This window comes from Gracilinanus agilis, chromosome 1 (assembly GCF_016433145.1).
Source record: "Gracilinanus agilis isolate LMUSP501 chromosome 1, AgileGrace, whole genome shotgun sequence".
NCBI lineage: Eukaryota > Metazoa > Chordata > Mammalia > Didelphimorphia > Didelphidae > Gracilinanus > Gracilinanus agilis.
Window position 1 is genome coordinate 612973214 of NC_058130.1, and position 24520 is coordinate 612997733.

Here is a 24520-nt window from a genome sequence, read left to right on the forward strand (position 1 = left end):
CCTATATTGAGTCTGGAAAAAATAACAAGAGTTTACGTAGAGTCCCTCTTTTCAGTGGATTCATCGTTTTGATGATGAGGTTGATATTTGGATTAGATCTGTGATTTATTGATATAGGGAATTCCCAGATGAGAAATACCATCTGCTAAAGCACATTGCTACCTTCTCTCCAAACTAATTTTATCTATCTATCTATCTATCTATCTATCTATCTATCTATCTATCTATCTATCTAGCTAGCTAGCTAGCTAGCTAGCTAGCTAGCTATTTATTTTGTGGCTAGAAAGTTGTCTAGAGCACTGATTAATAAGCAGATAGAGTCTAATGACTTTCGCGCCCAGCATCACATAGATGATATGTTTTAGAAATGCCTGCATTTCATATAGCTAGTGTGTAGTAATGACATACAAGCATCATGCTTCTGGGTCTTTCATCAGCATTTAGCATCTCTTATTTCTTAATCCTAAACTCTATTTTTCACTGCATTCTTTCTTCTTCCCCAACCCCATCACCTTCATCGCAGTCACAGAGTATCAGAGCAATAGCTAGCAATTTTTGTGTCTGGGGCAAGTGACATGAAATTTGAGTCCAAAACAGTTTTTTTAAAAGACAAATTCATGTGAGAAGAGAGAAGACACTGGGGACATGTGAGCCTGCTGGTGGGGATGTGGGGGAAGGGCAAGATTGGCTGGAGAGCAGCTTACTGGGGTGTAGCCCCTAGGGGGAGGAAGCAGGCCATCTGGTAGCTTCCTATTTTTAATTATTCTTGTTAACTAGGTGCTAAGGTCCATTGTTTTTATGCTGCTGAAGGACTGCAGATGCTGTCAGCACCTTCTAAAAGTCAACTCTCTAGGGGAAAAAAATGGTTGCTCCACCCCATTTATGGTCCTTTTGAGCACCATTGATTCCTAAACTGCAGTTGTCTTTATAGTGATCTTTTGAGTTACTCTTATCATGATCCCTGCAAGTCGGGATGACCAAGTGCCCCATGGAATAATGGTTCTGGTTGCCTTTAAAGTCAATGATGAAATCAGTTCTGTCCCCTTCTTTATTTACTTTTCTAAGGATAGCCAAGGTGCTGTCTTTCTTTAATTTCATTGTACCTTCTTATGGTCTCACTTATAGCAAGAATGTCAATATTGACCCAATTCAGTTCCTGGTGTGGTATACCAACTCTGATTTTTTTTTTTGGGGGGGGGGTAGAAAGACTTCATATTTAAAGTACCAACACTAAAACGTGAATGTTTAATAGAATCTAAAAACCTTGCCATTCTTAGCATCTTAGCTGCTTCTTCTTTGTTACTTGACTGCTATCACTGTTAATACAAAAGGGGGCCAGAAAGACAATATATCATTTTTCTTTGTTTTATGGATTACTGTAGCCAAAGAATTCACGTACAAGCAAAATAAATAATTTTATGTGGCATAAAAGGCAAATCAAACCAATGGGTAGAAGTGATAGGAAGATAGATTTAAACTCAACATAAGAAAAAACTCAAAACTAGAGGTGTCCAAAAAGGGTTTGCACTGCTTTTGGACCCTGTTCTCTTTTGGTTCTTCTAGCCCTCTGATCTCTCTTTAGGTTCTTTTACTGCATCAGCATGCACATCATGGCCCCCAAATGTGGGTATACCCTAAGACACTAGGGTTCCGTCCTAGGTCTCCATTCTTTTCTCTTTATACTCTTATTTGGGAATGTTATCAACTAGGAGTTTAATGATCATTTCTTTGGAGAGATTCACAGGTTTATATGTATGCAGTTCTTGTCTATCTTATGAACTTTAGTCCTTCATTTCCAGTGGAATATTGGACATTTCCAATGGAATGTCCCATAGATATCTTGAATTCATCTTGTTTTCCCTGATATCAAGTTTAAAGCAGAATTTAGTTCCCTTTCTTTCCACCTCCAAATCTACCCTTTTTTCTGAACTTCTCTTATTTTGTTCATATTACCACCATCCTTTTAGTCAGCAAGTTTAGAACCTCAGGGCCATCTTCATTTCCTTTTTCTCCCTTATTCTATCTATCTATCTATGATTGTCAGCAAGAGTGGATGCTGGGGGTAGTTGGGTAGCTCAGTGGATTGAGAGGCAGGCCTAGAGATGGGAGGTCCTAGGTTCAAATCTGACCTCAGAAACTTCCCAGCTGTGTGACCCTGGGCAAGTCACTTGACCCCCATTTCCTATAAAAAAAAAAAGATTTGATGCTAACCATACAGTATCTCACATACAGGTCCCTTCTCATCACTCACATGGACACCATCCTAGTTTAGGTCTTTTTCACCTCTTGCTTGGACTATTGCCATTGCTTTCTAAATAATCTTTCTTTTTTGGAAATCAAGGGGATGTCCATCAATTAGGGAACGGCTGAACAAATTTGGCTGCTCTCAGCAATACAATGATCTGGGACAAATCTGAAGGATTTATGACAGGGAGTGCTATTCACTTCCAGAGAAAGGGCTTTTGCAGTCAGATGTAGATCAAAGCATATTGCCTTTCACATCAGTTTATTTAGTTTTATTTTGGGTTTTTGGTTTTGTATGAGTGTGCTCTTACAATGATGACCAATATGGAAGTGTTTTGCATGATAATACATGCATGGCCCAGATCCAATTGCTTATCATCTCAGAGTGGGGGGAGAGTAGGAAGGGAAGGAGACAGTTTGGATCTTATAATTTTTGAAAATGTATGTTGAAAATTATTATTACAAGTACTGGCAAAATAAAATATTTTTGAATTAAAAAATGATCTTCCTTTTCAAGTCTCTCCTCTCTCTAATCCATACTCATATAGCTGCCAAAGTGATTTCCCTAAATCACAGGTCTGACTAAGTATGCCATTCCTCTGCTCAATAAATTCTAGCCTCTTCCTTTTAATAATAATAATAACAAGCTACTATTTATAAAGTGCTTTTAAGATTTGCAAAGTGATGTACATATTATTTTATGTGTTCTTTACAACAACTCTGGGAAATAGTTGCAATTATTTCCCCCATTTTATACATAATGAAGCTAAAGCTAAGAGGATAAAGTGCACTTTCTGGGATCATAAAATTAGTAAGTATTTGAGTCAGGATTTACACTCAGGTCTTTTTATCTTCAAGTGTAACACAGGATCTACTGTATCATATAGCTAGTTATGCAGTACCTCTAGGATTAAATACAAACTCTTCTGCTTGACATTTAATGAAATTTATAAATGTGGTTCCAACTTACCTTTCTAATCTCCCCTTCATAGTTCAACCAAATTAGCCTTCTGGCTTAGGAGGTCCTCATTTCCTGTCAATGCCTCTGTTCTGTAGTTATTCTCCATCCCTAGAATGCACGACCTCTTCTGAGGTTATAGGCTCAAGTACTGTCTTATACATGAAGCCTTTCATGATCTCTCTCTCCTCCCATCCAACTATTATCTCATCCAGTCTCCCAAGTTACCTGGCATTTTTTATGTATGTGTATGGAGATTTGTTCAGAGCAACCTGATCACATCAATTTTGCTCCTCCTTTCCCACTCAAACCCAGTAGAATTTACTCACAGTAAGTGAGGGGTAGATAACAAACAGAGACAAGGAAGTCTTGAGGTTTTAAGCTAAGTGTAAAAAAAGAATTTAAACTTTGTTAACTTTTTTCAAGGTGTAAACAAGACTTTAATCAAACTTGATGGAATGATAAGAACAGCTTGCCATTGACCTACTAAAGTCCAGCCATGCCCTAGTTACCTTTAAAAAGCCAGTTTGCTGGCTCTGGGAGACACAGCTGAGTCAGGAAGAAGGTATTAAGGAAGCACCCTCTCATGAAGAGGAAATGTCCCTTTGTTGTTACCCTCTACCAGAGAGCAGTGTTGTAAGTAGGAGGGAGGGAGGGTCAATTTCCTTCTTTCCCACCATGTTTTTTTTTTGGAGTTACCCAGTTGGTATCATATGAGCGCAGGCTCAAGAGAATCATTAAAGGCTTTCCAAGGAAAATATGCCCCTGGGGGTAAAGAATAGCAGCAAGTTTGGATTCAAGAGAATTCTTGAATTCAAGAAAATTCAAGAGAAAATCTTGGTAGCTGAGAGTCAATCATGTAGAAGAACAGGTCAAAGTAGCCCAACTGAGTAGCATGCCTGGCAGTTGGGGAACACGGTGAGGACCCCAGGAGAAGAGAAAGAATATCTAGACTCTGCAGTGCTGAAGATGAACCTTGCCTTGGCCACACGGATTCCCTCACTCGTAGTGAGCCTCACTACGACTCTCTCTATGTTCTCATCCTTTCACCTGATGCTGTGTATAATTGTATCTTGTTCCAAGTTTATGGTGGAGGTTTGCCATCCTAATACATGCCTTTCTTTGAGCTAATTATGTCTACTAGATGACTGACTATTAAATGTAAACATGCCTATAGGGCTTTGGAGCTCTAGTTTTAGAAATGTTGTCCCAGAGAGTACTTGGCATCCGAGGGTAGTAGACACTGCCATGGGAACTGACCACCTCACCATTATGAGTTTGAATTAGGGAGGTAATTCCCAGAGAGAACACTACACCAATGGTTCCCAAACTTTTTTTGTTCTACCGCCCCCTTTCCAGAAAAAAATATTACTTAGCCCCTGGAAATTAATTTAAAAAAAATTTTTAATAGCAATTAATAGGAAAGATAAATGCACCTGTGATCATCACCGCCCTCCTGGATCGCTGCAGCACCCACCAGGGGGCGGTGGCGCCCACTTTGGGAATCACTGCACTACATGAACATTTTGCATGTAATGAGATATATATATATATATATATATATATATATGTATATATTTGTATGTGTGGATGTATGCTGTTTCCCCGGACAGTCCCTAAAGGCAGGGACAGTGTTATCTCTTCCTTTGTATCGCTAATGCCAAGCACTGGGGATGGTATATGGTGATTACTTGCTGATTGATTTGGAGGCAGTGAATTCCCAGTTACTGTTGGTATTTAGCAGAGGTTGGACTTCTCCTTTCCAGGTGTATTGTAGAGGGGAGTCTTGCTTTGGTTAGAGATTGAATTAGATAATTGCTTAAGATTTTATGATTCTATGCAGGAGGTTTTGAAATGAAAGGTTTAGTTTATCAGATTAACTGGCAGAAAGCAGGATCTTGAGTATAAATGAAACACAAGCCAAGTAAGAGGTTTATAGGGGTAGGAAAGGTTCAGAGAAAAGGATTTGATCACCTAGGGAAGACTGGAATAGAATAAGGCAGTGGAGTGGTGGTTATACAAAAACAGTTTCTTGGCTGCCTTTTTAAAAGACTAAGTTTTATTGGCCCCCTTTGTATTTTATATCATTGCATTTCTGGATATCCTTCCCTTCCATCCCTTCCAGTTGAGTTTTTTCTTGTAACAAAGAAAAAGTCAAGCAGAATCATTCAATACACTGCTGGCCATATTTGACATTCTACATCTCTGATCTCCCATTTCTTCTAAAAAGTGAGGAACTTTCTCGTATCTCATATTTAGAGATTGGCTCACTTGTAGAAATAGATTTCACCTTCCTAAACTGGTTATTTGTAGACTCAACCTTTAATACCGGGGATGATTAGTGGAAGTATGTAACTTTTCATATTAGTATAGTGTTTTCATTTAATGGAAGAAACATTGAATTTGGAACCAGGAGACCTTGATTCAAGTACCAGCCTTGATGCATCAAGTTGAACTTCAATTTACTTCAATTTCAATGAAATAGGGATAATAATCTCTATACCACTTATCTTATAAGAGAATTGTGTAGAAAACACCTGAAATAAATGATAGAAATGTAAGTTATTTTAATAGCTGTGCCAATAGCAATAAAATAAGGGTAGCTAGTTGGCCCAGTAGATAGAGTGCTGAGTCTGGAGTCAGGAAAACTTCTCTTCCTGAGTTCAAATCTGGCCTCATATACTTTGTAGTTATGGGACCCTGGACAAGTCACTTAGCCCTATTTGTCTCAGTTTACTCATCTGTAAAATGAGCTGGAGAAGGTAATGGCTAAATTTCTTTGCCAAGAAATCCCCAAATGAAGTCTCAGACACCACTGAAAAACAATAGAATAACAACAAATACCAAGGATAAGAAATTTTAATTCTATTTTGTTTTATTTTCAAAATAACTTCAATTTTATTGAGAGTCTGCCAGCTCCCAGTTGGCTTGGAAACATTAAACAGTCTTTTCTTTAGCAACAGGGTCCTCCTTGAGTGATCCCATGAAAGCTTTCTTTTCTTCCACAGTCTAGGAGAGGCCACGGCTAAATTTGGAGGTAGCTTCAATAAATTTCAAGTCCATCTTTGCCAGGGCATAATGCTTCTCTTTTACCAAAAGGGATTTTTTTTTAAAAGGTGTGAAGACAGTTCTTGATCCCGGTAATACAACTGTTTAGCATGATAAAGTCAGTGATTATGGACAAACCCTTCCAGAGGGTTAATGTTCTTTTCAGATAGATCATAATTGATGGATGCATTATATTTGATCAATTTACCATCTTTGATCTGGTAGCACTGGCCAAACTTGCAACTTTTCTTATTGATTTCAGCATGGTGGAAGTAGCCCTTCTGCCTAGTCCAGGCATAGATTACTTATACTACTAAGGTAGGGTGCCAAATTCTGATAAAGGTCATCTTGCAAAGGCCTTGGTGGGATTTGTGGGGTCAGTTTTCCTTGTGGGTCAGCAGCTAGCGATATCTTTCTAACTCTTCCCCTCGGTTACCCCAGTGACACAAGTCATCTTGTCCTGCCTAAACCTAGTGGACACCATCATCTACTACTCCAGTTTCTCTTGGATCCAGTTCAGTTACTCAGCCAAACTGTAGAGCCATTCACCTAGATCTCCATCAGGTGAGATATCTTCTGCCTCAAAGGGAGCAGGAACACCTGGGTGTGGGAAATGGCCCAGATAACTCGGCAGAACCTCTTCATGTTGTTGAAGCATTTGTCCAGCTGTTTCTTGTCACCTCTGTCTTGCTCCTTCTTGCAGGGATCAGAGAAGGCCTCTGTTTCACATTTGTGTCTATTCTTATAGAATTACCTCTTGTGTTCAATAAAATTACAGCAGCATTGGGAGCTTTGCACATAGCCATCGTGGTCTAGTCATTGACAGGAGTTTATGTAGGTTATATACAAAGTGTATGAGGCTTTATACGTAGCCCCTGATGTCTATAATGACCACAAGGGTGACCAGCCTGACCACTTCTTCCTTATTCACTTTAGAGTCAAACATATTCACTTTAGAGTCAAACATATCCACTTCCACAATGATGTAGGTCATGCTGGTTTTGTAGCCCAAGAAGGCAGTGAGGTGGATGGTCTTGATGGGCTCATCTTTGGGGGGAGTGTTTTTTGCCTTCCTCCAGTATTTGCTGCTTCACTTCCAAGATATAAAGCCCAGAGACTGCTGATTGGGAACGGAGCACTGGGACAGGTTGCTACCACCACTGAGGGCAGGAATAATAGCTTGACCATTAAGGAAAAATGAAAGCACACAAACTTGGTGGTACAGTCTATAACATCACCCCAAATTGACTGGAAGCAAATAAGTTACATCCACAGAAAACGAAGATTCCAAATTTTGTGATGTGCTTCTCTACCAATCCCTTCTTTAGCAAATGGACTGCTGGCTTCTGTGCTGGCTGGAGCCTCCTGGCAGAATGCCTTATTTATAGCAGGACATCCATGTGCCTAGCGGCAGTGTGGGCAGTGGGACATGACAGATGGAAGCTGACTCCTAGGGGAAAGAGGTTTCCTTTAACATTGCCCTATTTCCTGTTTTTGCTGCTATATTTACTAAAAGCATCTTAAGCATGTTATTTCATGAGGGGTGATTCTGAAAACTATTTTCCCGACTTACAAGTCAGAAGGCCTATTAAATGCACTAGATTGCTTTCGCAAGGGCCATGTTATTTAGCAATAAAAGCAGGAATAGGGCCCCAGGGCAAAAGGCAAGCCTTGATTCTTTGCACTGACCCTTCCCCAACTCCCTGCTCCTCAATTTCCCTGCCCCACGTACTTTATTACCCAGATCATGATTTTACTTGCATTTTTCTTTTTGACCTGGGTATCTGCATAAAAAGCCCTGATGTGTAGGCTTGGACCGTATATTTCTCTCTGTATCCTCCTGCTCATCTTAGCCATCTGGACTTGAGCTAGACTCAGAAGAGAAGACAGGAATTGGATAGATGGAGAGGAAAGGGGAAGTCTTCCTTAGGGTGTCACACAGCGTGAACAGAGGCACAGAAGTGGGAATTCACATGGCTTATTGTGGAGCCAATAAGGAGACGAGGCTAGTTGGAGCTAAGCCTGGGCTAAAGAATAAGGAACTATTAGCTTAGAGGGGGCGAGACCAATTGGGACTAGATTTTGAAAGTCCTTGAATGACATTCCAAGGAGTTTGGACTTTGTCTTTTCATTATTATTGAGTACCGAGGAATCATAATTTATTGAATAGTAAGTAATCTAGCTGTCAAGAGTTCATCCATCTCTGTAAGTTCTGATGTCCAAATTGGCTGGCAAATCAAATCTATATTTTCCAGGCTCTCAATCAAGGCTCAAAACACTAGGGCTTAGCTGGGGATAGGTCGGCAGAAGCCGAGTAAAACAATTTAAAAGTTTAAACAACTTTAATAAATTGTATAGTATGCAGATGCAGGGTGGTGCTGTGGAAAGATTTGGAATCAAAAGCTGTATCGATGTCTAAGTCCTAGTCAGATTCATCGCTTACTAGCAAAGCAAACTTGAACAGATCTCTTCACTCTATTTTTTATTTTTTTTTAAACCCTTAACTTCTGTGTATTGGCTCTAAGGCAGAAGAGTGGTAAGGGTGGGCAATGGGGGTCAAGTGACTTGCCCAGGGTCACACAGCTGGGAAGTGTCTGAGGCCAGATTTGAACCTAGGACCTCCTGACTGTAGGCCTGGCTCTCACTCCACTGAGCTACCCAGCTGCCCCAGATCTCTTCACTCTACTGGGCTCAGTTTCTTCCTCTGTAAAGTGAGGTGATTGGATTTGATGATCTCCCAAGTTTTCTTCCAGTTCTAATAATGATTATTTTGTGAGTTCTGGCTCTTACACAGCTATATGGGCTTTAACTTCTCTAAATTGGTTTATCTGTTAAATGGGAATAGATTTTCGTGTTGGCTACCCATCAGGTTATTTTGAGGAAACCATTCTACAAGTAGCAAAGTAATAAATAAATGCGACCTTTTGATGTTATCTTTCTGGCCCTGTCTCCTTCGTGTATCCTCGATGTTCTATGGATTATTTATTTACTTATTGCTTTGAACAGACCTAGTATTTTCTTGCCTTTGAGCCTTTGCTCATACTGTGCTTGCCACCTTGAAGACAAACCTCTCCAATATTCAGTTGTTGAAATTCTGTTTATCCTTCAAATCTAGTTAAAGTTCCACTTCTTTTCTAAGTCTTTTACTGATCCTTTAATCTAACATGCTCTCAGACTTGTTATCTCACTGGTTTCCTTTAAGTCAGAATTAAAGTCCCATCTTTTACCTGAAGCCTTCTCCAACTGCTCTTAATTCTAGTGTCTTCTCTCTGCTAATTATTTACTATTTGTCCTATATGTAGTTTATTTGTAAATATTTCTTTGCCTATGATCTCTCCCAGTAGAAAAGCTCCTTGAGGGCAGAGACTTTCTTGTGGCTCCTTTTGTATCTCCATAGATATCTGGCAAACAGTAGGCACAATATAAATGTTTACCAATTTTTTTTTTTTAACGCTTACCTTCTGTCTTGGAGCCAATACACAGAAGAGTGGTAAGGGCTAGGCAATGGGGGTCAAGTGACTTGCCCAGGGTCACACAGCTGGGAAGTGTCTGAGGCCAGATTTGAACCCAGGACCTCCCGTGTCTCTAGGCCTGGCTCTCAATCCACTGAGCTACCCAGCTACCTTCTAAATGTTTACTAATTAAATTGTATCTCCCTCCTGACACTATATTGTTCCATTAGCAACTAATAAACATTGATTAACTGCCTTCTCTTTATCACCCACTGTACTGGGTATACAAAAAGAGGCAAAAGATAGTCCTTGACCTCAAGGAAGTTGCAGTCTAATGGGGGTGACAACATGCATATAAAGCATGCTGTCTTTTGATTATTTTTAGTTATCTTAATGACATGACTTGGATTTTTATAGTGCATTTGCTTAATAGTAATAGAATTATTTTTACTGCTATAAATCCTTTTTCTGGCCTATCAGGCGAATTAATTTTTCTTTGGTTTGACTCATTGAGGTGATAAGTGTAGTCAAGGGTATACTGTGAAATATTTAACAACCAGCTCTCCAGGGAAATAAAGTAAACTAGACACACTTTAAAAGTAATCTGCATTATTAACATTTTCTCCATTGCTTTCCAAAGTCCAGATAATCAACAAAACAACACATTGAACCCTGATTTGTAGCATTTGATGATATCCAAGGTGTAAATGCTTATACTGAAAATTTAATAGTTGGTTCTTGATCTAATTTGAGCTAGGTATAGAGAAATCCCTATGAGGATACTCCTTCTACTCATATTGGATCAACATCTGCTTTGCAACTTATGATCATCTTGTTTACTGAGAGATTAAAATGATTTTCCCAAGGGCATACAATTTCATTTTCTTTTCTTTAAAAAAAAAACCAACAAGCAACTCTTACCTTCTACCTTTGGTTCAATAAAATAGATATTAGTTGCAAGGCAGAAGAATAGAGAAGGCTAGGCAATTGTAGTTAAGTGACTTACCCAGGGTCACACAGCTAGGAAATAACTGAGGTCACACTTGAACCCAGAACCTCCCATCTCCAGGCCTGGTTCTCTATCTACTGAGCTATCTGTCTGTCTCTTATGGATTAATTTTCTAGATAACTGAAGCTCACCATAAGCACTAAAATTTTTTTTTAAATAGTAAGTATTTGATGGCAAGTAGCAGAGTGTACTGAATTGAATTTTACTTAATGTCTCGAGGTCTTAATTATGAACATCTTGCTCTCGTACTTGGCTTTACTTGCAATATTTCCCTCTGTTACCATACTGTGAATCTCTCAAGAGATAGTGGTGTGGAAGCTCTAGAATACTAGGGCTTGGGAGCACTTGAGACTTTTTTTTTATGCTCTTTCATGCTCTTGGGGTATTGGTGAAGTTTTCGCTAGTGTCAGGGCTCCTGCCCTTAAGAGTACCTTCCTTTCTTGCTCTATCCCCCAATCTTCAATATCCTCTAATCTGCTGCTTTTTTTTTATCTCATATGGACTTGGGAACTATAGGGTGAAATGTGTTAAAATGATGCATAAATAGGCTCAGAATTAAGAACTGAGGAGCAATCCTATGAAGAAAGTAGGAGATTTATTTGGGCAGGGATTTTGTGACATCAGTTCAGGCAACTCAAAGACTTATTTTTCTTATTTCTGAGGTTTTATTTGTTTGTTTTCATTTTTTACTTTGTTCCAGGCACTTCAGATTTCTGGGTGACTGTTCTCCAGATAACTGAGGTGTTACTCTCTACAGCTAAAATAAAAATCAAGACTGAACACAAAACAGTTAATTGAATGGCCCCATTACAATATGACTTTTATTTAATGTTTACCCAAATGATGTTGAATTTGTTTCTAAACCTATAAAGAGAAAAAAATTCCATTTAAATCTTACTCCATCTATTATCTTGACAGACTTGAATTTTGGTCTTAAAAAAAAAAAACAACCAAACCAAAAACCTTTACCTTCTACCTTTTTTTTTTTTTTAAACTTGACTTTCTATCTTAAAATCACTATTTTGTATTGGTTCCAAGGCAGAAGAGGGCTAAGGACTAGACAATGAGGTTAAGTGACTTGCCCAGACTCACACAGCTAGGAAATGTTCGAGGTCCCATTTGGACTGAGGTTCTTCCACCCCAAGCCTGGCATTCCATCCACTGTGCTGCCTAGCTGCCCCAGAATCTAGAAGGGTTGAAGATTGGCCTGCTGTCATGCAAACTCTGGCAAGTCTTGCCATACTGGAAAGGCATTTGTGATCCCAGCGGTGGCCACTATGTTTGTGGACCTCAGCTGAGAGGCAGTGTGGATGGGCCACTGGATTTAGTGTCACTTCCATGCAAGTTAAGGCTAGTTTTTTTCCTTAAAAGGTTAAGACCATCCTTGACTGTTGGTTGGCTCTGGAGACTAAAGGCTCAGGCTGGTGACATCAGCAGGAGTACAGAGCAGCCATGAGGAGCTTCAGACTCTCTGAAACTTGGCTGGTAGATAACCATAGTGAACTCATTCAAGGGAGCTTCACTCAACTGAATTAACATAAAGTGTTCTCAGTGCCTATCCTTGTTGAATATTCTTCCCCCTCTATGGCTTAATAAACCCTTTTTTCATTCACTACTGAATGATCTCCAGGTGTCTTTTTTTTGGAACGGGGTGATATGATGGGGGGAATCAAAATCAAACCTAAACTACTAGAGATTGGTCTTTTTTGGGGCAGGGGTGATATGACGGGGGGAATCAATATTAAACCTAAACTACTAGATATTGGCCTGAGTCAACCCCAGTCCATAATAGCTGGTTTCAAATTTCACAACTGTAGGACTTGGATAAATAACTTTATCTTCTCTGGGCCTCAGTTTCCTCACCTGTAAAATAAGTTGGTTGGACTTGATGGACTCTAAGGCCCCTTCCAGATCTAAGTCTCTGACCCTTCATAACCTTATCCCTTTCTACCTTTCCAGGCTTCTTATGCTTTATTCCATCACAGGTGTTCTTTGATTCATTGGTGCTAGCCTCCTAGTTGTCACACAATCAAGACTATCTCTCTGCTTTAGGCATTTTCTTTCACATTTCCCCATTCCTGGAATGTCTCCCTCCTCAACTCCACCTATTGCCTTCATGAATCCAAGTCTCAGCTAAAATCCCATCCTTGAGAGGAAGCCTTCCCAGCTCTTTATTCTAGTGTCTTCTGCTAATTACTTCCCATTTTTCCTGTATATAGGTTCTTTGCATGTTGTCTCCTCTATTATAATATCTCTTTCAGGAAAGGAACTGTCATTTGCCTTCTTGTATCCCCAGTACTTAGCACAGTGCCTGGTATACAGTAGGTATTTAATAAATGCTCATTGATTGATCCAATAACCTGTCTAGCTCAATTAGGAGAAGCTCCTTGAGAGGTTGGTGGTAGGGTAATAGTTTTCAGCTGCAGCTACTCTTGAGGACCCTTGCAGAGGTATTGTGATTTGTGTTGGTAGAAGAGGAAATACCTATACTGATTAAATTAATTAACCAATTAAATTAATTATATATGTATGACCCTAAAAATAAGTAATAAATTCAATTAGTCAATGAAATTAAGAAAAGACTGGTTGTTGTTGAGTTATGTTTTTTATTTTTGAATATGTTTGGGTTCAGAATAATGTTTTAGAGATTTTACTTCAGGTCCCTTAAGGTTTAAAAAAATTTAAAAAAATTTTCCCAATTACCTGTAAAAATAATTGTTAACATTTGTTTTAAAGGTTTTGAGTTCCAAATTCTCTCCTTATTTCCCTTCTCCCCCTTCTTGAGAAGGGAAGCACTTTGATATAGATGTTACATGATCAATCATGTAAAGCATTTCCATATTAGCTATGTTGCAAAGAAAGCACAGACAAAAACCAAACCCAAGGAAAAAAACAGAAAATTATGCTTTTTTCTGCATTCAAACTCTTATCAGTTCTTTCTCTGGAGGTGGATAGCATTTTTCATCATAAACCTTTGGAATTGTCTTGGATTGTTATATTGCTGAGAATAGCCATGTGTTTCACAGTTGATGGCTGTACAATACTGCTGTTACTGGTTCTCCTACAATGTTCTCCTGGTTTTGCTCACTTTACTTTGCATCTGTTCATAAAAGTTTTTTCAGGTTTTTCTGAAACCATCCTGCTCATCATTTCTTATAGCACAATAGTATTTTATCACAATCATATACCACAACTTGTTCAGCCATTCTTTAATTGATGGGCATCCCTTCAATTTCCAATTCTTTGAGTCCACAAAAAGAGCTGATATAGCTATTTTTGTGCAGATAGATTCTTTTTCTTTTTTTTTTAAAATCTCTTTTGCATACAGACCTCGTAGTGATATTGCTTGGTCAAAGGGTACCCATAATTTTATAACCTTTTGGACATAGTTCCAAATTACTCTCCAGAATCATCAGTTCACAACTCCAACAGTGCACATTAGTGCCCCAGTTTTTCCTTGTCTTTCATATTTGTCATTTTCCTTGTCTTTCATATTAGCCAATCTGATAGGTGCTAGATGATACTTCAGGATTGTCTTATAATTTGCATTTCTCTAATCAGTTGCTATTTAGAACATTTTTTCATATAACTCTAGATGGCTTTGATTTCTTCTTCTGAAAGCTGCCTGTTCATATCCTTTGACCATTTATCAATGGGAGAATGACTCATATTTTTATAAATTTGACTCCATTCTCTATATGGTTGAGAAAGGGGGCTTTTATCAGAGAAACTTGCTGCAAAAAAATTTCCCCTGGCTTTCTGCATTCCTTCTTATCTTAGTCCCCTTCAGTTTGAATTGTAAGGAATCCCCAGAGGTCTTAGCCCTTTGCTATAATCACTAGTCCCTGCAGAACCTTACTTCTGAGAACAGTCCACACCTGCTAGTCTTTATCCACCCACACCAAGAAGGGCACTTAACTCTAGGGCAGAGAGCAGATGCTTTTTATCCAGTCATACCCTGGCTATACTGATGTGTGGACCTAATTGCTTGTTCCTATCTTGAGACAATGTTTTTAGTGACTCTGTTGGAGCTCCAAACCAAGCTGTTTTCTCATATTCAGCTTAAATTCAGTATTATACTCAGACTCAGTAATACACTCTTATCTTCTCTCTTAATCACACCCAGAACTGCTGTTAACATTTTGAGGACTTTAGGCAAGCACAGGTCTGGTGAAGTAGGTGGAATGAGAAAGCATTTATTAAGCACTTCCTGGGTGCCAGGTGCTGGGGATATAAACAGAAAGCAAGATAGTCCTTGTTCTTAAAGAGCTTTTACATCCTAATTCAGTGAGTGAGTGCATATAGGAAGGTTCAGCTGCACAGTGGCTAGAAGAGACCCATAATCCTTTAGCTATAACAGGAGGGCAGAAGACAAAAGTCCAAGAGTCTATAGGGTGTGTCAAAGAACTGGAAATTGAGACAATGCCCATCAATTGGAGAATGGCTAAATAAGTTGTGGCATATTATTGTCTTGGAATACTACTTATGCAGTAAGAAATGATAAATGGGTTAATTTAAAAAATATGGAAAAGGGAGGAAGGGAGAGTGGAAGAGAATTAGAAATTCAAAATTTAAAAAAATAAACAGTTAAAAGTTGTTTTTCATGTAATTGGGGAAAAATAAAATATTATTGAATTTTAAAAAAACATGGAAAGACCTACATGAAATGATGAAGAGCAAAATGAGGAGAACCAAGAAAATATTATATGTAGCAATAGAAATGTTGTTTGAAGAATGGCTTGTGTATATCCACCTCCAGAGAAAGAATGATGAGTAGAAACAAGGAAGCCATAATTTTATATATACAATTTTTTTTTGTCAGATGATGCTTTCTCTAGTGTGGAGAGTGGAAGGAAGGAGGGAGGTACCTGGGAACTTTAATGTAACAAACAAATACATTTTTTTAAATAAACCCATACCTTCTGTCTTAGAATCAATACTGAGTATCAGTTCCAAGTCAGAAGAGTGGTAAAGGCTAGGCAGTTGGGATTAAGCGATTTGCTCAGGGTTATCTAGCTAAGAAGTGTCTGAAGGCAGATTTGAACCCAAGCACCTTCTGACTCTAGGCCTGGAGCTCTGTCCATTGTGCTATCTAGCTGTCCCCTGCCATAATCATCTATTAACCTTAACCTTAGTTGTGATCAGGGTGCCAAGTTTAATTTGTCCCAGGCAGGGTCAGTTTTGCAGCAAAAGGGATGATTCAGTGCAGTTTGGTTGCTCTGTGAATTGAGACAAGGTAATGGGGTGGGGGTGGCCCATTTCCTAGACCTCTTAACCCTGAGGAGGAGTCAGAGAATGGAGAGGTCCAAGTTTTTAGGGGATGCGGCATTTGGGAAGAAGCAATGCCAAACTGCTCTCTCCACTCCAGGATGTATTAAGTCACAGGTTGGACAGTGGCTCAAGAGAGAGGCAGGTGCTCGTGTGTGTGTGTGTGTGTGTGTGTGTGTGTGTGTGTGTGTGTGTGTGTGTTGGATGAGTAACCTAGAGAGGCAATAGATGCTATAGATATGTGGGCCTTGGTGTGAGGCCATTGGAGGACCCCTAGAGCAAAGAAGTGTACCCCTAGAGATCAGGAACCCCATATCAGTTTTAAATTATGGCTGTTTAATGTCTGTTTGTGGGTCTCAAATGTCAACTTTGCTATATGTTTTGATTATACTTCTGCCTCTATTTTTCTGCTCAGGTTTGACCTTACTATTTAAACTAATACAACTATATTTAATATGTTACCTATTCATTTTTTAAGCTATTTTATTTCCCCAATTACATATAATAATTTGCCACATGCGTTTTCTGAAGTTAAAAGATCCAAATTGTCTCCCTCTGTCCCTTCCCTTCCTCCTCCCAGAGATGGTAAAATTTTGATCTGGGTTATACATGTATTATCATGTAAATATATTATACATTCTAATGTGCATATTCTGACCACACTGGCTATCTGGGCACAACTTTTGGCTATATACTCTGTGTTTCTGCCCATGACACTGGTCTAGATTGTCACTATAATAATATTGACAATAACATAACATTTATATAGCTCATTGAAGTTCACAAAATCATTTTTTTTTTCAAACAGTCCTTTGGGACAAATAGTGCCAGTATTATTATCCCCATTTTGCAGATGAGGAAATATATCTCAGAGAATTAAACACTTGCCTTTAGTCACACAGCTAGTTAAATGTCTTTAGATGGTCACCTCTCTAAAGAGATCATGGCCTTATCTTATTCGGATGTTTGGATGCTGATCTTGTCCCATTCATGCATTCAGACCTTACCATTTTGCTTTGAAACCCCCAAATCTTCACTCTGGGCTTATTCTTAGAATCCTCAGTAATTGTATAACACTTTCGCCCAGTGATTCCTAAAGTGGGCGCCACCGCCCTCTAGTGGGTGCTACAGCGATCCAGGGAAGTGGTGATGGCCACAGGTGCATTTCTCTTTCCTATTAATTGATAAAATAAAATAAAAAAAATAATTAAATTAAAATAAAAAAATTTAATTTCCAGGGGCGCTAAGTAATATTTTTTCTGGAAAGGGGGCGGTAGGCCAAAAAAGTTTGGGAACCACTGCTTTAGACTATTGAAGCCCATTGATGATTCTTATTCCAACCATCACTCCCAATGATTAACTTTTCCCTTCCTCCCTCACCCAGGTGATTCCTCTTCAGGAATGTTCTAGAAAGCCATACTTGCTCCAAATTTCTGGAATTCCATCCTTTTTCAGCTCACTTGATAATTTGTAGATGATCTAGGGACATGGCTAAGTTTCTTCAATCTATCTGAACATGTCTTGTGTGATTTTATTTCAGTTCAAAAACCTAGTCTCCTGGGATTCTAAGTGATTCATTGAAACATGTTCTCATCTCTTAAAGCTATTCAGTCTACCTTGGGGTGGTAAAGTTTTGTACTCAACCTTACGCTACATTTCTATATAATATGGTGAATTAGTGTATCCAGTAGATGGAAGAAGACCTGGGTTCACCCATGACACTAAAACTGTGTCACACCAAATGTGTCTGAATCTTAGTTTCTAAATGGGAATATAATGTTTATGGTGCCTACCTCACAGGGTAAAGGATAAAGGTTGCATATGTAAGACCCTTCGTGAGATGGAAAGAAAGCTCTACAAAAAATATCGAAACCCATCATTAGTGATGATAATGATGACCTCAAAGGTCCTTTCCAGCTATTACAGGCTTCTCCATTCTGTATGACCTCTCCCCTGACTGTAATCCCTCGTCTGCCCTGGTTAGCTGGCCTGGTTCCCAGTCCTAGTACCTCTTGGCTAGCCCAGCCCTGTGGCTACCCCTGACCTGGTGCTGCCACAATTTAAAATGTAATTATAGTTATTCTCTGAGTTATGAATATCTGATTTATAAGCTTCCCATGTTCCATTTACCATAGGCACTGAACCAAAATTTTAATCTCGGGGTGAATTTAGCAATTCAGTGAAGTTGGGGACAGAGAGGGGAGCAAAATATTTCTGGAGCAGCAAAAGACAGCGAATCGGTATTTATCTCCATGTCCTCTAGCACTAAACATGCTTGTTATTGGCCAGCCTAGAAAAAAAACAAAACCTTCTCAGGAGTGCTGGATCTGCCTGCTTGGAGAGTCCACTCCTTCCCATGGTCTGGTATTTTAACACATTGTTGAATCATTAATGCTTCAGACGTGTCGTTTCCACAATGTATATAATTACACAATACTATTCTATGGGAGGGGAAATTTACACCATCTTCCAAGCCCGGAAGTGCCTGCTCACAGGAACTCCTGTATTTTGGAAAATCTCCTTCACTCGAGGCAAGCCAGAAAAGCAAAGCCCTTCGTTCCCTTTTAATACAGGGGCTTAGGCACTGATTGGACAATGGAGAAAACATTAATTAGCTTGACATTCCTAGAAAATGGAAATTTATAAACTATTTGTTTTGTGTTTTTCCAACCTTGGGAGAAGGACATGCATAATGTCACCAAGATCTGAGCTCTTCTCAGAAGTAAACAATCCCCCATCTCCAGCCCGCCAAAGTGAGATTCACTGAAAAGCCTTAAAAAAATGAACAATGGTGAATCTGTAATTTAGATGGGCGATAAACTTTTCATGTAGACCCTTCATGGAATCAAAGAATTTCAATCTGGTAGGGACTTTGTTAATTTAATCCCATCTCGCCATTTTTCAGAGGTGGAATCTGAGACCCATATAAGACAAATGACTTGCCCAAGATTTTATAATCAGTCAGTACTGGAGAAGATTCAAACCCAGGACTTTTGACAGAACCCAAGGGTTTTCCCACTATTTTGTTGGAGGTGTTTTTTTTTTTTTAAGTAAATGCAAAATATCTAAAAAATAAAATGGAATTATTTAAAATGTACCTTTGGTGGTAAAGTGAATAGAGTACTAGACTTGGAGTCAAGAAGAACTGAGTTCAGATCCTATCTCAGACCCTAGTTCCAAGGTATGCGTGATCCTTGATAAGTCACTTAACCTCTATCTGCCTCAATTTCCTTATATGTAAAAGGTGGACCTACCTTGCATGGTTGTTGTGAGAATCAAATGAGATAATATTTGCATAGATCTTTGAAAATCTTAATGCACTATATAAATAACTATGATTATGATGGCTATTTAATGAAAATAACAGTGAATCCTTTTGAAAATTTGAGTGTCTTTTTTTGCAATGTGAAAAGTCATTTGGGAGGCAATATGATATAATGGAAAAAACAATGGATCAGATCCTACCTCTGCTTCTTACTGCCTGTATGACCTTAAATAACTTGGCCTGTTTCTTTATCTTTAAAATGAGAAAACTAGAGAACTGGACTAGTTGACCTCTATTATTCCTTCTAGCTCAAGATCCAATGATTTTCTAATTCATCTTTTTGGGATCTTTGAATATTGGATTGCTTAAAGTAGGTAATGTACCTTATTTTTAAATCATATGTGTATTTCTCAAAATCCAAAAATGAACTTTTTACTTATTTTTAAAATTGTTTTTATTTCACCTTTATTTCTAAATAATGCCAAACTATCCCCTTCAAACAAAAAAAACTTAAAAATAGAATTAAAAGAGGGGAAAAAAGCAATTAGCTTTTTTTTTTTTTTTTAACAAACAGAACAACTGAGTCTGACATATTTTCAATGTTCCGTACCCATAGGATTCCCAATTGCTACAAAGAAGGTAAGGAGTTTCATGTTTTCTTCTCTTCTTTGGAATAGTTTATTTGAATAGGTCAAGAATCTGGAATTTCATTACTGGCTACTCCTTCCATCAGTGCAGATCACACCTTGGTGCTTTGGAATATGGTGTTTGTGAGTTGCTGAAGCTGAAACATCACCCTGAGGCCAAGCTTTTGTATAGATTTTGATTATGTTGCCTCCCCTGCTCAGTCTCCAGTGGTGCCTTATTACCTCTTAAATCAAATATAACCTTCTTTGTTTGGCATTTAAAGTTCTTCAGCACTTGTGCCCTTGCCTGTCTTTTCAGTCTTCTTAGACGTTTCTTTTCTTTATGGTCCTCACATATGATGCATCCTTCATCTGCCTTAATAACGTTGCATGGACTTTCTCCAGTGCCTGCCATACTCTTCTTCCTCTTCTCCTTAGCATTCCTGTCTTCCTTCAGATCTCAACTCAAATACCACCTTTGGCAGGAGGTCTTTCCTTACCCTACCCACGCCTGATGCAGATACTGACACCTAGTCCTCTACAGTTACTCTCCTTCTTCTACTCTATGTATTGCCTATGTACCAAATTATATAACAGCCAGACCTGGAGTCAGGGAGACTCATCTTCCTGAGTTCAAATCTGGCCTCAGACACTTACTAACTGTGGGATCCTGGGCAAGTCACTCAACCCTGTTAGCCTCAGTTTCCTCACCTGTAAAATGACCTGGAGAAATAAATGGTGAACCACTCCAGTATCTTTGCCAAGAAAACTGGGTCACAAACAAAAGAACAACCACAGCAACAGCACAAACATTTAACATGGTTCCTGGCATATAGTGAGAAGCATTTAGTAAATCTTTTGTTGATTGATTGATTAGGTCAGTCCTCATATGGACAATCAATGCATGTGCCATCACTGGACACATATTTGAATTTCTTCCAGCTCAACATAGTACTTGCCAGAATTTTTACTCTGTTGGCATGGCCTTCCAGAACTCAGAGTCAACTCTATACTAAAAAATTACTTTAGGTGAAAACTTCATATAAATATTATATGTACCCTAATATTAGTTGATTTATATTAATCTATGCTGTTCTATCATATTGCATATGATATATTTGTGCAAATCAGTATTTGAGTATAAATTAGTCCTTCAATAAATACATATTAACTACCTACTATATGCCAAGAACTGTGCTAAATGCTAGGGATATGAAGGTGTATAATTAATTTCTGTACCCTAGAACTCCCAATTCCCAGCATCCCATGTTCCTTCTCACACTGATGTAGGGAGGATATAAATTTGGTGTAGCCCCACCTCTCTCTCTCTTCCTGTGATTGGGTTTGGTGGAGGTGGCATGAGGTGAGAGCCAGGAGAGTTTTTGCTCACAGGTCATAATTTTGTTAGATAATTAGGTTTTTTAAAATTTCTATTTCCTTTTTATTCTTTCTACTTCAAGCGATTATTAATAAACTTTATAAAATATAATTCTTAGAGTGTTGGATATTAATTTAAATCTTACAAAGGTAAAAAGATAGTTCCTACTCTCAAGGAACACACAGTCCAATGGAGGAGACAAAAAGCAAACAACTCTGTTCAATAAACTATATAAGGGATAAATTGGAAATAATTAAGAGAGAGAAGGCACTAGCATTAGGAGCACCTAGAAAGTCCTACAATAGAAGCTAGGATTTTAACTGGGACTTGAAGGAAGCTAGAAAAGCAACATCTAGCAGATTATAGGGATTCAGTAAATCCTAACTGATTATTAGAAACCTACCTTTGGGGGCAACCAGGTAGTACAGGGGATAGAGCACCAGGTCAGGAAGATCTGGGTTCAAATTTGACCTCAGACATTTCCCAGCTGTATGACCCATGGCAAATCACTTAACTCCCAGTACCTGACCCTTGCCTCTCTTTTGTCTTAGAATTGATACTAAGACAGAAAGTAAGGATTTTAAAAAAAAAAAGGAAAGATAAGAAAAAAAGAAACCTAGCTTCAGCAAGTGAGTAGGCATTTTACTTCTACTATCAGAGTGGAATTATTCAGTATGTTTGTCCTTTATTCAGTTCTTTAGATGAGGCTCCTTCCCTACCTTAGTACCTTGGAAAAGGAGGATATGGATAGGAATCACATTGTAGGAGGAATTAGACATGATAGACTGTTATGACTGGGCTCTATGCTGAAGAGATCACAGATCCATCATTTAACAAAGTATACATTGGATCTCTGAAAGGCTTCCCAGAATATATAAAGTCTCAGAGAGCAGGGACTCTTTTCCCCCCCCCCCCTTTGTATTCCCAGCAGTGGTATGTATGGGGTATAGAATGTTGCAGGGGTACTAGCATCTCTGGTGTGAGAGCTTGCCAAGCCCTTTTCAGGGCTGTTCCTCCATCTTTGGTGTTTTACCTTTTACCCAGCTTTCACTTGTGGTTCCAACTAGCTATGGCATGCACAAAGTCTACAACCTGACATAGGACTTGCCAGCATTTATACTCTGTTGTTGGTATAGTCAACATAGCCAAATTGCAAAACCCTTTAAACAGGCAGGCTAAACCAGGTTGAGGGTAATCAACAGGCTTTGTACCCATTGTCGAGTGAGGGCACATAAAGACTTCTCTTGGTGGATTAGAACAATTTGTTCCAATGGCCACGAAGGTGCCAATGGAGTGCTTAGAGCTTGGTCTGACACCCAAGATGCCAAAGTCATCCCCTGCATCTTGGGCCATTGTCCTGATGTTTGTTTTGCCACTGGACTTTGATGACTGGAAGAGAGAATGAGTGACAACTCTGTGCAATTCTGCCTCCCTTAAAATCCAATTCACGAGCTATGTCCAGATATAATCTGTGATATTATTGGTCCTCTTTGAAAATGAAGGCTGAACAATAATCCCTGGCATCTAGCATGGCGCTTTGCATAAAGTAGATGCTTGATAAACTTTTGTTGAATTGAATTGCATTTCCAGATAAAGGAAACTAGTTCTGAAAGGTTTAGTTAATTCAATTATTAAATGACAGATGGATTACAAAAATACTTCTTTGCAGAATCTGTCATAGGCATTCATTCATTCATTCATTCAAGAAAGCCTTCTCAGGGGTAGTTAGGTATTCTCAGAATATAGAACCAGTTCTAGAGATGGTTCTGGATTCAAATATGAACTCAGATACTTCCTAGCTGGGCGATCCTGGGCAAGTCACTTAATCCCAATTGTCTAGCCCTTACCTCTCTTCTGCCTTGGAACCAATTCATAGTATTGATTCTAAAATGGAAGGAAAGGATTAAAAAAAATCCTGTATGCTAGACACTGTATTAGATAGGTGCTGAGACAACAGGGATACAAAACAGTCCCTGCCCTCAAGGAGCTTCTGTTTTATTGGAGAGGAGGATAGACTGCAGATGTTCAAATGAATCTGTCATCTCAACAGTGGATATTTCCTCCACTGATGCAGATTTCAACCCTCCTCCTGCCGGTGCATTTTGTGGGAGTATCTCCTTTTTATCGTCTCATCTCTCAAGTCTTCCCATAGAATTTGCCTCAGAGGATTTACCCAGTGCGTATTTTGAGGGCTTTTTCAATTTCTATTAATGTTGGGGACAGGACATATTCATAGATAAATCAAACTAAAATAAATGCAAAGTAAATAGAGATTTGAACTGGCCCTTGGCTTTCATTGATATCAGGAATTCCTCGTGTAAGGGAAGTCCCTTTGCTGAAGACATAATTTTAGGGAATTGCCAAGAGAATTGACAGTTAATTGACTTGCTCAGAGTCAAATAGCCTATGTACCAAAGGCAGGACTTGAACTCAGATCTCTATGCATCTCTATGGTGCCACACTGCTTCACCTTCAAAGCAAATACAGAATAATCTTGGGGGGGGGACATTAAGGAATTTGAGTGAACTACAAATGACAAATATAGGAGGTGGTGTCCAAGTTGGATTTTGAAGAAATTAAGTGATTCTTGGAGGCTGAGGTATGGATTTGAACTTGTTGCATTTAGCCTGCGTAATGTTTTAAAAGTAGAAATACATAATTTCTAAAAATAGTCCCAGATTCTGGAGAAAAGTGCAGAAAACCCTATCCTTTCTCTTTCTGTACTCGATAATTAAAGTCCTTTAATCCACTTTCCATATTTTTTAATGTATATATGTTTTCACGTTTTAAATAAAATTATTAAAGGAGTACCCCACGGCACTAGCAAGTGGCATGTAAAATACTGATTTTATTGTATTTTTAAAGAGGAAGTTCACAAGCTGCTTACATTATAAATGCTGCCCAGTATAGTTTTTCATGCTGTCTTCCTTCCTGCCAAAGTGTATTGTGCATTGTAACTGGAAACACTGGACAGTCAAGGAGGAGTGCTGAGAATGCAGAACAATTGCTGTTCTTTCGTGGGTGAGCTCTGAAACTGTCCCCCTCTCCCTGCCCTGCCTCTGCTGCTCTGTGGCTGAGGCTGATGTAACCTCTGTCCTGACCAGTGATCGATGGCTGTGCTCGGGGTTACTTCCAGATAAGGGGCTCTGACAACGTAATGGAAAAGAACCCTTTGACCAGGAATCCCCATAGACCTGACTTCCCTGGCTAGGAAATGATCGACTAACTACCTCTGTATGGGTTTCATTACTTTGTTAGCAAAGGTGCCAGGG

At 38.9% G+C, this 24520-nt stretch overlaps 1 pseudogene; it reads right to left on the bottom strand.

Moving 5' to 3' along the window:
• Positions 1-6139: 6139 nt before the first annotated feature.
• LOC123254751 overlaps positions 6140-24520 on the bottom strand; it is a 52549-nt pseudogene continuing 34168 nt past the window's right edge.